The sequence below is a fragment of the Protobothrops mucrosquamatus genome, unplaced genomic scaffold, assembly GCF_001527695.2.
Source record: "Protobothrops mucrosquamatus isolate PMUCROS unplaced genomic scaffold, P.Mucros_1.0 scaffold218, whole genome shotgun sequence".
Classification (NCBI taxonomy): domain Eukaryota; kingdom Metazoa; phylum Chordata; class Lepidosauria; order Squamata; family Viperidae; genus Protobothrops; species Protobothrops mucrosquamatus.
Genome location: NW_015386571.1, coordinates 294,792 through 307,377, shown reverse-complemented (window position 1 = coordinate 307,377; position 12,586 = coordinate 294,792). Strand labels below are relative to the sequence as shown.

The following is a 12,586-nucleotide window of genomic DNA, read 5'->3' as shown; positions in this document are numbered from 1 at the left end:
AAAGATTTACTGTAGAAACAGTCCCCAGAACTTCTCTTCTTGTTACAATTAAATTATATTTTTCAGTATAATAAAAGAAACAAGCTACTAAACAATGGGGGAATAATCATAAAATAATCAGATCAATCATTTGAGTGCTCTCTGGATACTCTGGATTAAGTCCTGAAAGATGTTTCAGGGCATGCATAAATGCAAGTACTGTATACTTTAAAACAGCCATTCCCAGGATTTCTGATTTCTCAGGCTCCTGAGAAAGACATGGCTGTTTTTAAGATGCTGCCAGCAGCTCCTGCGTGCTCCAAAACCTCCCAGGGAATCAGATCCAAAGTGTTGTACAACTTTAACTATAATAATGTTGCTATTCTAATTCCATTAAGTGTACATTCAAATTTAATTGTAGTCTTAACCTTATTCATTTTGGGGCCCTTTCAAAATCTTTTGCATCCCAGTCAAAACACCAGGGTAGCCTTTGGTAGAAAATGTTGGGACATGGCTACTATGACACTTTCAGCAAAACTTTCAATCTTGAATGGTTGCCAGAAGAGTTGCAAGGCTTTCTGGTGTGTTCCTACAGCGCTTTAGAGTTTATTTTGTTTCCGTATTTTTTTTGTGGCAAGAGGTCTGGTGGAAATGTCAGTCCATTTCTCTACTTCCTCAGGGGAAATAGAGTCCAAAATAGCTGCTGGCCAGTGACTTTGGAGTTTCACTGGGGAATAATTACAGTGCTCTTTCTGCTTTCTGATTTTTGTGTTGTTGTTGAAAGTCAGATAATTTAATTGTCTTACTCTACATGAGTAAATATGGATAAATAATATACTTCTAGAGTAGAGACAAAATGTCACAGAATCAGGCAGCTGAAAGCGACTACTTGAGGCCAGGTCTAACCCCCTGCTTATAAAATATTGCTGACAGTTGGCTGTCTAGGCCCCTTCTGAAAATCTCCAGTGAGGGGGAACCAGCCTCTTCTTGAGTAACAGGTTCCATTGTCAAATTGTTTTTATAGCATTCAGTAAGAATCTTGAGAGAACAGATCTTGACCTTATTCTGTCTAACTTCCTTTCAGGTATTTCGAGGAGGAGTTATTTCTGTCATAACGCCTACTCGGTCTTCTCATGGGTAAACATTCTTACTTCCGTCAGTCTTTTTCTTTATAGGACTGAGTTTCTGATCATTTCGGATGACCTCTCTTAAACCAGTTCCAGTTTGCCTGAATTCTTCTTAAAAGAATGGTGCCCCAAACTGGTCACAGTGCTCATGAAGCGATCTGTTCAATTCAGAATAAACTGGAATGATTACCCCTGTGATTTAAAGATTATACTTTTCTTAAGACTAACTTTGTATTTGCTTTTGTATTCTTTTGATTCATCCTAAGTACAGTATATCATCAAGCAGCATTCCAAGATTGTTTTCACACATTTTTTTCAAGAACAAACAACCAGGTCCACACTTGAGGATTCAAAATTATTAATTTATTGTGCACAGGAATCTTTGCGGACTAGTGATTTGCACCTGGATAAAACTAGATAAGGGCCAATAGGCATTCAAGGGGGATTGGACTTTGTTCTTCTTGTGACTATGTAGAGATTTTAAAGCAATGCCCCACTTGACTCCTTCCTCTGGTTCTGCCAGCCTCTCCTACATATTTCTACCAAACCAGGTATCTCCTTAGCATATACCTATGTAATTGATTTGTTTGCATTTGTTTCGGTTTGACTTAATTTTGTTATTTTATTTTTGGTCCTGTTCTCTAATAAATATCATTTTGATTTAAATTTCTATCTTCTGGGATTTAAGGGATTTGTTTTTCCTCCATGTTTAAAAATGCAAAAAAAGGGGGGGGGAAATGATAAAAAAGTGATGTCTACCTCTCTTGGGAGTTCGTGGTACAACAAAAAAGGCTGCTGATGGGCTGAATGTATTGTTTGCGCTTCTATACTAGCGTATTAACTAACCACTTTGTTTAATAAGTTATTCTGTCCACATCATTAATGTTAAAAAGTAATGGCCCAGGACTGGAGTTTTACATCCTACTCAGTATGTCAATCCAATTTGATGAGGCATTATTAAAAAGCATTATTTACTACTTTTTGAGCCAGCTATATAGTTACTTAATTGTCATACAGCCCACATATAATTAGCTAGCTGATCATAATATTAGGAGGTGGAATATAGATGGAATACATCTATAACATTCCCAGTCTACTATGGAAGTTATTAACCAAAATAATGTAAGATTAGTCTGGCAAAAGCTGTTCTTGGGCAATCTTTGCTGAATGTTTTTAAGAGGTTCTAGCTAAATCACTTAATGATTATGAGAATCTTCTGCTGTCAGATTTGTCTGTACTTCCCTGGATCCTCTTTTTCTACCTTTCTGAAATAGAGGCAACATTGGCTCTTCAGTCATCCGGCATTTCACTAGTTTTTTTGGGAATGAATGAATGAATGAATGAATACGTTAATTAATTAATCAATCAATCAATCAATCAATTAATTAATTAATTAAAATACTTCACCAAAATAGAGGCAACATTGGTTTTTCAGTCATCCGGCATTTCACTAGTTTTTTGGGAATGAATGAATGAATGAGTAGATAGATAGATAGATAGATAGATAGATAGATAGATAGATAGATAGATAGATAGATAGATAGATAGATTTTTGGGAATGAGTGAGTGAGTGAGTGAGTAAACAAATAAATAAATAAATAAATTCACCAAACCAACATAGTTTCTTCAGAAGTCTACAGTGCAATTCATATGACTTAGAGTAGGGGTCTCCAAACTTGGCAACTTTTAAGACTTGTGGCCTTCAACTCCAAAGGCTGGCTGAGGAATTCTGGGAGTTGGAAGTTCAGAATTCTTAAAAGTTGCCAAGTTTGGAGACCCATGGCTTAGAGATTTAAAAATTATTCACAGTAAGAAGGCAATCTCTGATCATTTTCTATCAATTTCAGAGGGTTTTCTCTACTTGCATCCAACTATGAAAAAAGGTTCCTGCAGCAACATCCTCATAATGTTGTCTTCTCATCCCAAATCCAGGAATGAGATAGACTTAGCAATCCTCAGCTTTACTGGGGCTCACTGGAAGTTTTTAAGAAGAGACTGGACAGCCATTTGTCTGAAATGGTATAGGCCAGGTTTCCTGCCTGAGCAGGGGGTTGGACTAGATGACCTTCAAGGTCCCTTCCATCTTTATTATTATTATTAAATAGCACTTCCTCTCTTGTTCTGATACTATCTACCATCTGTTTGACTATAATTCCATTTCCTTGGCAGCCAGGTTGCAGAGTGCAACTGTAACAAGCAATAGAGGTAGGATGTGGTTCAGCAGTGTGAATAGCAAATGCCATGCCAATATAATTTTATGTCAGATCAAAGATTAATTAATCATAATACTTCAACTCAGCAATGGAGAATGATCCTCAGGTTTCAATACCGCTCTTTTTGCTCTTCATAGTTGTCCGGTGGAACATACTTTCTTTTGTTGGAGAAGATTAAAACAAAAAAGCCTTTGTCTTTCCTGTATTTTGGTGCTTCTTTGGTATGCTTTTTTCATTTCCTTTTACATAAAATATATCCAGAACAAACATTTTGGGGATGGTCTTAAAATCTTTTACCAACTTCAGCTCATTTTGAGCTTAGCTTTCTTGATCCAAAAGTTCTCAGTTACTTGTGTCTCTTTTTGTTTTTAAATCTTCATTGATTTTTTTATGTTGCATGCTGGATTCTTCCTTGCCCTTCATTCTTTTTCTCACTGAGGTCCAATTCATTTGGAATTGTGCTTTTATTATTCTCCCTCTTTTTTCTTTCTTTCTAGGAACTCCATTCATTTGAAGCTTTGTTTCCCATTGCTTCTGCCATGGAGTCTTACTTAACTTTGCTCTTTGAACTTCTTTGGAATTCAAAATGTTTCATTACACTCATCTGCAGTTTCCTTTAAAATCAAAAGAATTTGATTTCCCTTAAAATCAAGATCATTTTTCTCCTGTGTTCTTGCTACTTCCACTTTCTCAGCTAAGTTAATACCAAGTAAATAGAGTACAAATAATACTTATGTGCTTTCCTTACTCTCTAAAGGAGAAAGTTGAGGCATTTCCTGGAAGCCTATACTTGGCTGAGTTGATTTTTCAGTAGATATCAGGGTAATTAATCTCCATCAGTACTACTTCCTACTTGGCATGTATGTAAAAATCAACTAGACCACTGGTAGCAGAGCCTTTATACAATAATTCCCTTTTAAGATTATAACAGTTATTTCTGAGTTTTAATCAGAAATCTTGTTTTCATTGGGGTTTTTTTTTTTCATTTTCTTTCTGCTGCCTTTTCCTATACTGCTCTCTATAGGCCAGACTGATGTTTCTCTTACACGCAGCTTTCTATTTCTCTGTCATAATTTCTACATGCCCTTAAGAAAATATGTTGGCTTTATTCCCGCTTCCACTTTTTTTTCTCTCCAGTCAATCTGCTGTCATTTTGTGACTTCTTTCTTTTCATTATTTTAAAATAAAATCACCTCAGTCTCCTTTTAGTGTCTGACTTCGCAGCTTGAGTTGATGCATAGGAAAGTCTCTGATTGCACCTTTAACAATGGACGTTGCTGCTAAGGCACAGATTGTAATTTCTAGAATAATAGTACTGAAGTAATGGCCTATTTTCTATAAGCAGTAAAGGTAAAAGGTAAAGGTGTCCCACAGGTGTTACTCCCACTAGTTGTAGCCGATTTTAGGGGGCAGTGCTCATCTCAGTTTCTTTAAGCCAATGAGCCAATGGTGTCTGAAGTCGTTTCCATGGTCATGTGGCCAGCACGACATCATGGAGCGCAGTTACCTTCCCACTGAGCTGTACCTATTTATTTATTCTCATTTGCATGCTTTCAAACTGCTAGTAGGTTCGCAGAAACTGGGGCGAGGATGGGAGCTCAACCTGTTGTACAGCGCTCCAGTCTTGAACCTGGGCTACTGGCTTTCCAGCCGACAAGCCCAGCCTTTTAACCACTGAGCCACCACACCACCATATGGCAACTATAAGCAGTACAAAATAAAGTTTAAAAAATATATAAAGATACGAATTCTATAAAATTATAGTATTAAAACAAAGTCCAAACATGGACTAAAGAGAATATTTAAATGCTCTTTCAAAAAAAACCCTACAAGATTTGAAGTTAAGAACTGGATAGATTCATTAAAAGATAGGTGTCTTGGAAAACTGGAAATTCCTGCAAAAGGTATTTCAAGGAAGTAGACGTTCCTCAATAGGACGCTTAAAGTAACGCAACCCTCACTTTATCCCTTGCTGGGACAGCAGTAGGCTGTTCTATAGTACACCACAGGTAATCCTCAACGTACGACCACAATTGAGCCCAAAATTTCAGTTGCTAAGTGAAACATTTGTTAAGTGAGTTTTGTCCCATTTTACGATCTTTCTTGCTCCGGTTGTTAAGTGAATCGTTGCAGTTGTTAGTAATACAGTTGTTAAGTGAATCTGATTTCCCCATTGGCTGTGCTTGTCAGAAGATCACAGAAGCTGTTGACATGACCCCAAGGCATTGCAACCGTCATAAATATGAGTCAGTTGCCAAACATCTGAATTTTGGTCACATGACCACAGGAAGGCTGCAATGGTCATAAGTGTGAAAAACGGCCATAAGTCGCTTTTTTCAGTGCCATTGTAACCTTGAGCAGTTACTAAATCAACTGTTGTAAGTCGAGGAAACACGAATGAACCCAGCAATGTTATAGGAAGCATGTTGTATAAAGTTATAAATGAAAACAGTACTACCATTGGGGCCCCATGTTGATTGGACAGTCAAGGATAAACTTTTGAGGATGTTTCTCAATAGCAAATTAAAGATCTTTCCAAGAGGCATACAGTAGTAGCAACAGGGGAATTTAATTACCTGCCAGGCACAGTCCTTCCAGGAAGTGCCTGATATCTTTCAGAGAGGGTGGAGAAAAAAAATGATGATTAGCTACATTACACTAATCAATAAGAAAGTTGAGTAAGTAAAACCCTGGCCAGAAGTTTACAGAAAATTACATTCAGATACTGATTGAATGTTTAGAATTCTGAATGTTGGGGGGCGGGAAAAATCCCAACAGAATAATTTGATCAATTACCCAGGGAGGCGGGTGGGTTCTCTTCGTTGAACAGTTTTATGCAGAATCTAAAAACCTTAATATGATTCTATGAGTCTGTGAGTCTGCTCACTCACAACTCTAATGCTTAGCATAACCACGGATAAGTAAATTACTTATGTTCCATGCCTACTACCCTTGTCACTATTCCCCTTCCTCATTTGCCTTCCCACTGCCACTATTTAGAATAAGTTATTTGGGAGGAAGGACCGGGTTTTTTTTTTATAACCAATTCTGCTAAATTCCAACTACCGGTATATCAGTATGCCCAAGACATATAAAATACAATGCTTTCTCTGACTGATCACACTAATTGACTGGATTCACAGATTGTGTTAAGCTATAATATGATTTATTTGCTTTTTGTGGCTTAGTAAACAGTTGTGGATAAGCCAAGCATGGTTAAATGTGATGTTGTGAACCCAGTCATTCTGTTCTTCGTTGCCTTCTGTATTTTTGAACAGTTCTGCTGTCTTCTTTGTCTCTTAGTTACCTTCTCTTTAGTTTGCTATGTGGAGAACACAAACGCACCCTTTTCCTCATAGCTAATAATCACCACACCCAGCTCTGCTGGTATTGTTGTCCCAAAGTGTTATCTTATGTTTGTTTGCTCTTATTTAAACTGTAAATGCTTCAGGGCAGGGAGCTAGCTTTATCTCTGTTTGTCAAGCCCTCTGCAAGTTCATGGGCCAATATAAGTGTTTTCAATAATCCACAACAACTGTAAAATAGGTCACTTTAGAAAAAGAAGCTATAGGGAGATGAGAGGGTAGGTCAACTCCATACTTCTGTTAATTTTTTTTTTAATCTTGCAAGAAGCAGCTATGACAAAAAGGATTATTGTTAGGTTTGGGGTGATATTTTGTGGCAAAGAACAGTTTTCAGTTGCTGGCAAGCCTAAGATCTCTGCCATGTTATTGTTCCATTGCATCTGATTTCTTTCAGAATAATAGAAATCAATTTGCAATCTACTCTAAATAGCATTTCAGAGGGCTGCATTAAGCATAAAGGAAAACCTTAAGAGCATCTATGGTGCTGATTGTATCCAGTTACAGAATCATGTTAGGAGTTTTAAAAAAACCCAGTCTGGCAATCAAGAGCAATAAAAAGAGCTGTTCTACTCACTCATAACTTAAAAAATTCTACCCCTACCTCTTGTCCCCAAAATATGTTGTATAAATTTCGGGAGTTCCTAAACTATAGAATCATTGGATGGGCTTCTGGGAATTCTAGTTGAGGCATATGGAAGGCAGTCGTTTATCATATGTGTGTCGTACACACATCCACAAAGAGTTTTTCTTTTCACTAAGGAAAAGGGGCATTCCAAGAAAGCCCATTAGTAACACTGGTTTTATAGCTATTTATAGATATAGATTTAGGGCATATGCCTCATCTGTCAAAGTAAATCTTACCAAGTTACAGTTAATCTGTTTCCAACTGCATTTGTTTCTACCCTATAGAATTTTTTACAGCAGAATTTTGTGGCTGCTAAATGGGTTGACAATAATCTCCCATCATTCCTGGCTACAACATGGGAAAAGCTCTTACACATAATTAAATGGAAATAAGGCCTATTTGAGATATTTCTGAATAAACATACAAATGCCGGTTGGGATTTATCTGTCTTTATTAAAGTCTTCTTTTGGGTGCTATCATTAGAGCCTGTTTGGTCTAGTGGTTAAGGCATCTGGCTAAAAATTGGGAGACTGAGTTCTAGTGTGCTTGAGGCATGAAAGATAGCTGGTGACTTGGGGCTGGTAACTCTCAGTCCAACTTCACAGGTTGTGGGAAAAATAGGACGAAGAAGGAATATTGATATATTCACTGCTTTCAGTTATTTATTAAAATAATAAAGGCATGATAAAAAATATAAACAAAGTATACCTGATTACTGTAGAATTTAAGACTGTCTTGGGAACACCTTAAATATCTGTGTATTCGCTTTATTTACAGATACTCAAGCAGATCATTTGAAAGCATTTCCAGACCAAATAGCCTCCTATAGGACACTATTATAGTCAATTTTAAAATGACTTAGCGTGCTCTATTAGTCTACTAACCAGCAAATTGGTTGGCAAACAAAGAATCAACATCAGCAGCAGATTAAATATATAGGTAAGAGGGATGAAGCTGTTGCACTTTGATGACCAGCAACCGCTGGAGAATCAAAGCTTCCCAACCCCAGCCTTGTTGAAAGCGGGAAAAGTAAGATTGGGGGATTTCATTGTGGCCAATGTCACCCATTATATTATTAATATAATGAGGCACCAGGAGATTTTATAGTGGTTGTTTGATTTCTTGATGTTTTTATTGTTTTGTGAGACACCCAGGGTTGTGGTTCATAATACAGGTGGCTATGACAGTCTTTTAAATTAAATAAATATTCTTTAGGATTGCTGCTTTAAGCCTCTGCAATTTTGTTTCTTTAATTAAGGTCATACTAAAACTTATAAAGGAATTTCCTACCTGTAAAGTAAATGTGAATTTGCAGAAGCAGAATTTATAAGCTTGAAGGATCCTGCATCTGTCAACTGTAGAAGCTTTGTCACAATCCTCTACTTACTGGCAGTATGATGTAATGATACTACCTTGGCCTTAGAGCAGAGAAATTTGAATTCAAATCTAATGCTTGCTTAAGCAGGCCACTTTCAAGAGTTTTGAAGATTACAATTGGGTTAGGGTTAGAGTACTTTTGAAGAGAGATCGGATATAAAGTTATCTTATATTTATAAACTTAGAATAATCGCATAGGACTTTTTCTTTGGAAGAATGGTATTTTCTTTGTGCTAAAATTTTCCATAGTACAACTGTTCGCCAGTAACAATAGTTCTTTTATAATTTCAGTCAGAATGCAGTTTCCAAGAAGGCAAGTGAAAGAATTTAAGATGATTTTTAAGCCAGTGTTGAAATGTTTCCAAACTCTGGGTGTGCAGGTGAGTGTGTGTTGCTGGATTGTTAGAATGTCTCTTGCTACTCTTTTGAAATCCTATCTAAATGAAACTGAATTTACATGGAGCCTTTTGCACAACTACTTGGAGATGAGGAGATCTAGGGTTTGTTTTTTATTATTTTTTTAATAAACTTTATTATAAGCCTGTCCCATGGTTAGTACTATAATTTGGAACAATATTTTAAAGGCTATAAGGGAACACGTTTGTTTTAATGGGTGATATTTAGTTGTTTTCTCCTCTGCATAGTTTGAATGGATAGGGATTAGTTTGTTAGCTTTTCATGAACATAATTTACTCATTTTAATCTCCCAAGATTTCAGTTGGTGTTGCTATGTGTTTTCAAATCTGTTTTTCCAGCTGCTAAGTCAAGATAGTCAGAATGCTCCGGTTTTTGCTCAAAGGCATAATATACCTCCTGTTTTTTTTATCTATCATTATTAATCCATGCTTTGCATAGCCCAGGCTCACCATTATTCCCAACTCAACCACTACACACAGAATGAGCACAAAACAGTTCTGATGTGTATATATATCTATGTTTATTTAGTTAGTGTTTGCGTTAGTCATGTCCAGTGTCCACTATTAAGACTGAAGCTCCCAGAACTGCCAGCTGACATGGCCAGTTTAACTAACCCAGACACCAAACCCATTAAAAGGATTGAGACATGGAAGTGTCATTTTATCTCTGCATCTCTTACTCATTAATGTAGCTATAGCATTCAGGAGAACATATAGAAGCAATTCTGAATAGTTGGGAAATCATCGTGGGTGAATTACAAGAGAGAAGTAGTGATGTGTGGGAAAAAGCTACCTGCGCTGGGAGCATAATAAGAGACTATGTAATAATAATTACTATTATTGTAACAAGGGTTGGGTACCTTTCTGAGTAAAAAGTGTCCGACAGTAACCTTGCTTGGTTTGTTTTCATCTGTGAGTAAAATAGTGGTTATATACATCTGACATTAATACTCATGGCCAAAACAGAATCCTGGCTCTTGATCAACTATGCATATTCTCTTCAAGTGTATGTAGGCCAGACCAAATAATTAATTGAAGCTCTCATACACCTTTGCCCTATGCTGTGCAGAAAGTCTGGGGTAGAAGATAGAAACTGGCTCTGAGCTTCAATACTGCTACAAGGGCTTATCCTCAGGTTTACCTCCTTTTTCAAGGCTAGAATCAGTTCTAACCCTGCCCCAAAGTAATACCCTCTATCTCAGGGGTAGGTAACCTTGGCTCTTTTATGCTGGCTCAGGAATTCTGGGAGTTGAACTCCACGAGTCATAAAAGAGCCAAGGTTGCCTACCCCTGCTCTATCTGCAGTGCTTCTATACCCCTCCCAGACTAGAAGCTGCAACGGGATTTAATGGGAAGGGATAGACTTAATTCAAATGGGAAAGGAAGATGGTTGAGAAAGTCCTTTCCTGTCCCATATCAAAGAATTGTTAGAACAGTCCCCTAGGACTGTTCTAACAATTCTTCTAAATGTGATGAGTGTGACATGCCAACTGTTGCTTGCACTGCACCATTGGTGAAAGGTGAATTGTTACTTTTCCTTTGTGATGAGGATATAACTGTAAACTAAGTAGGGAAAGTAATATAAAATGCTTATATTCCCTAGGCTATTTTATTTGCTTCTGAACGGACTTGATCTGCTTCACTTTAGACATGTTGCCTAAGAATAATGCAGTTGGAATACTTGTTTTACATGTATGATTCTCTTCCCCTCTGAACAAGTTAAAAATGATTAAAGTTTCACTGCAGAATTCTAAATGTGATAAATAACTAAACAAATATTTCTTTTCATTTTACCTAGTCAAACATTCTCTAATCATTGTTTAATAGGCTTTTATGTTGAAGTAGGTTCCAAAAAGAGGCATTTGAATCTGCAGAGGTGCAATGTAGCCCCCGTGTATAATTCTTTAAAGGAGCCACATCTTTTTCCAGATTGCTTTGTACAACTAGTACATAATCCCAGGGGGAAAAGCACAGCTGCTTTAAAGAATTGTACACAGGTGCTATGTTTGAACAACTGCGCGCTTGTAAGCACTGCCCTATTGTTTATCGCCATGGTTGATCATCAAACATTAAAGACATAAGGTAGCTTTTCCCAAAGAACTGCCTTCCAGAATGCACTTCCAGTAGTTCCAGCCAGAAAGCCAAAAGCCTGGTAGAATATAGAAAGGGGGGCAGTCTCCTCTGCATTGGTCCTCATTAAGCATCATCTGTTATGTGCTTAAACCAATATTTGCATTTTACAGTGGTGTTAGCGTGATGGCATGCATGTCAGATACCAAATGTTTTGGAGATATATTAATCCAGGTTTTTATGACTCTGCAAAATTATTGAGGATGTGTTAAATTCATTCTTTTGCAAGCCAGTATATACAGTATGTAGTATGTGTATTTGCCATGCAAGATGTGACAATGGCACATTCCAAAGGGAAAGAAAGGAATGCATGTGAGAACGAGTAAAAAGAAACATTGAAATTGGAAATCCGATGCATTTACATTCTTTTCTTGCTGTTAAAAGTTAGGTTTGGAAAATCTAGCTAAAATCTAAACTCTAGCTAAAATGCAGCAGAGCTTCGCTGAGTTGTTTTATTTGGTGAAAATGAAGGCCACTCTGAATTTATACATGTACTTTGGAAATATTGTGTCAGGCCCCTCTTGCGATTTCTAACCAGGAAAAAAGTACACAGGGTTCACTGAGTAACTTTGACTCATTGTGACTTCATAAAAATGTTCATATGATTTTCTTGACTACAATACAAAAGTGGTTTGAACACACCCTCATAAAACACTAATCCATTGATGGCATTGTTTAGTCATTTATAGCAAGGTTTGCACTTGCTTTATTTGTGATGATCGTCATCTTTCAAAATTTGATTGATGTTCAGTTAAACATGTGACAAAGACTACTGCATAATATGCACGAACATTAGAACACAGAACATAGAACAATAGAGTTGGAAGGGACGTTGGAGGTCTTTTATCCAACCCACTGCTCAAGCAGGAAACCCTATACCACTCTGGACAAGTGACTGTCCAGTCTCTTCTTAAAAGCCTCCAGTGATGGAGCATCCACAACTTCTGAAGGCAAGCCAGTTCACTGGTTAATTGTTCTCACTATCAGGAAGTTTCTCCTTAGTTCATTAGAATGGGAACATAAGGCTATCTATACTTCTTTTCTGAGGCAGAAGTTGAAGATGCCAAAAATGCCATGTTTGGGCCAATCAATAGCCTGTTATTTATAATTTCCATTTGATGCAAGGTTGGTTGATTTGTGGGCCAATTTTTTATCAGCCAGAAAAAATAATGCCAGAAATCTGGATTGGCATTAGTGCTCTTGCTGGAGTTTACTATTTTCTAAACAAGCCAATTAAAAACAGCCAAGTGCACTTTTTTATCTGCTGAAGCGTGTTTGGATATTTTCATGGCTGGAAAAAAACATTACCAGGTGAAACTGATAAAACCAACATTAAAAAAGCCGAATCAAGTAA

General features: G+C 37.1%; 1 long non-coding RNA gene across 1 annotated transcript in view; it reads left to right on the top strand.

The window, feature by feature from the left end:
• Window positions 1-8,211: 8,211 nt before the first annotated feature.
• Window positions 8,212-12,586, top strand: part of LOC107285849 — a 6,396-nt gene continuing 2,021 nt past the window's right edge. Inside the window, exons 1-2 of the long non-coding RNA XR_001548838.1 lie at window positions 8,212-8,248; window positions 8,978-9,066. This is a non-coding gene — a long non-coding RNA (uncharacterized LOC107285849). The remainder of the gene's footprint in view (window positions 8,249-8,977; window positions 9,067-12,586) is intronic.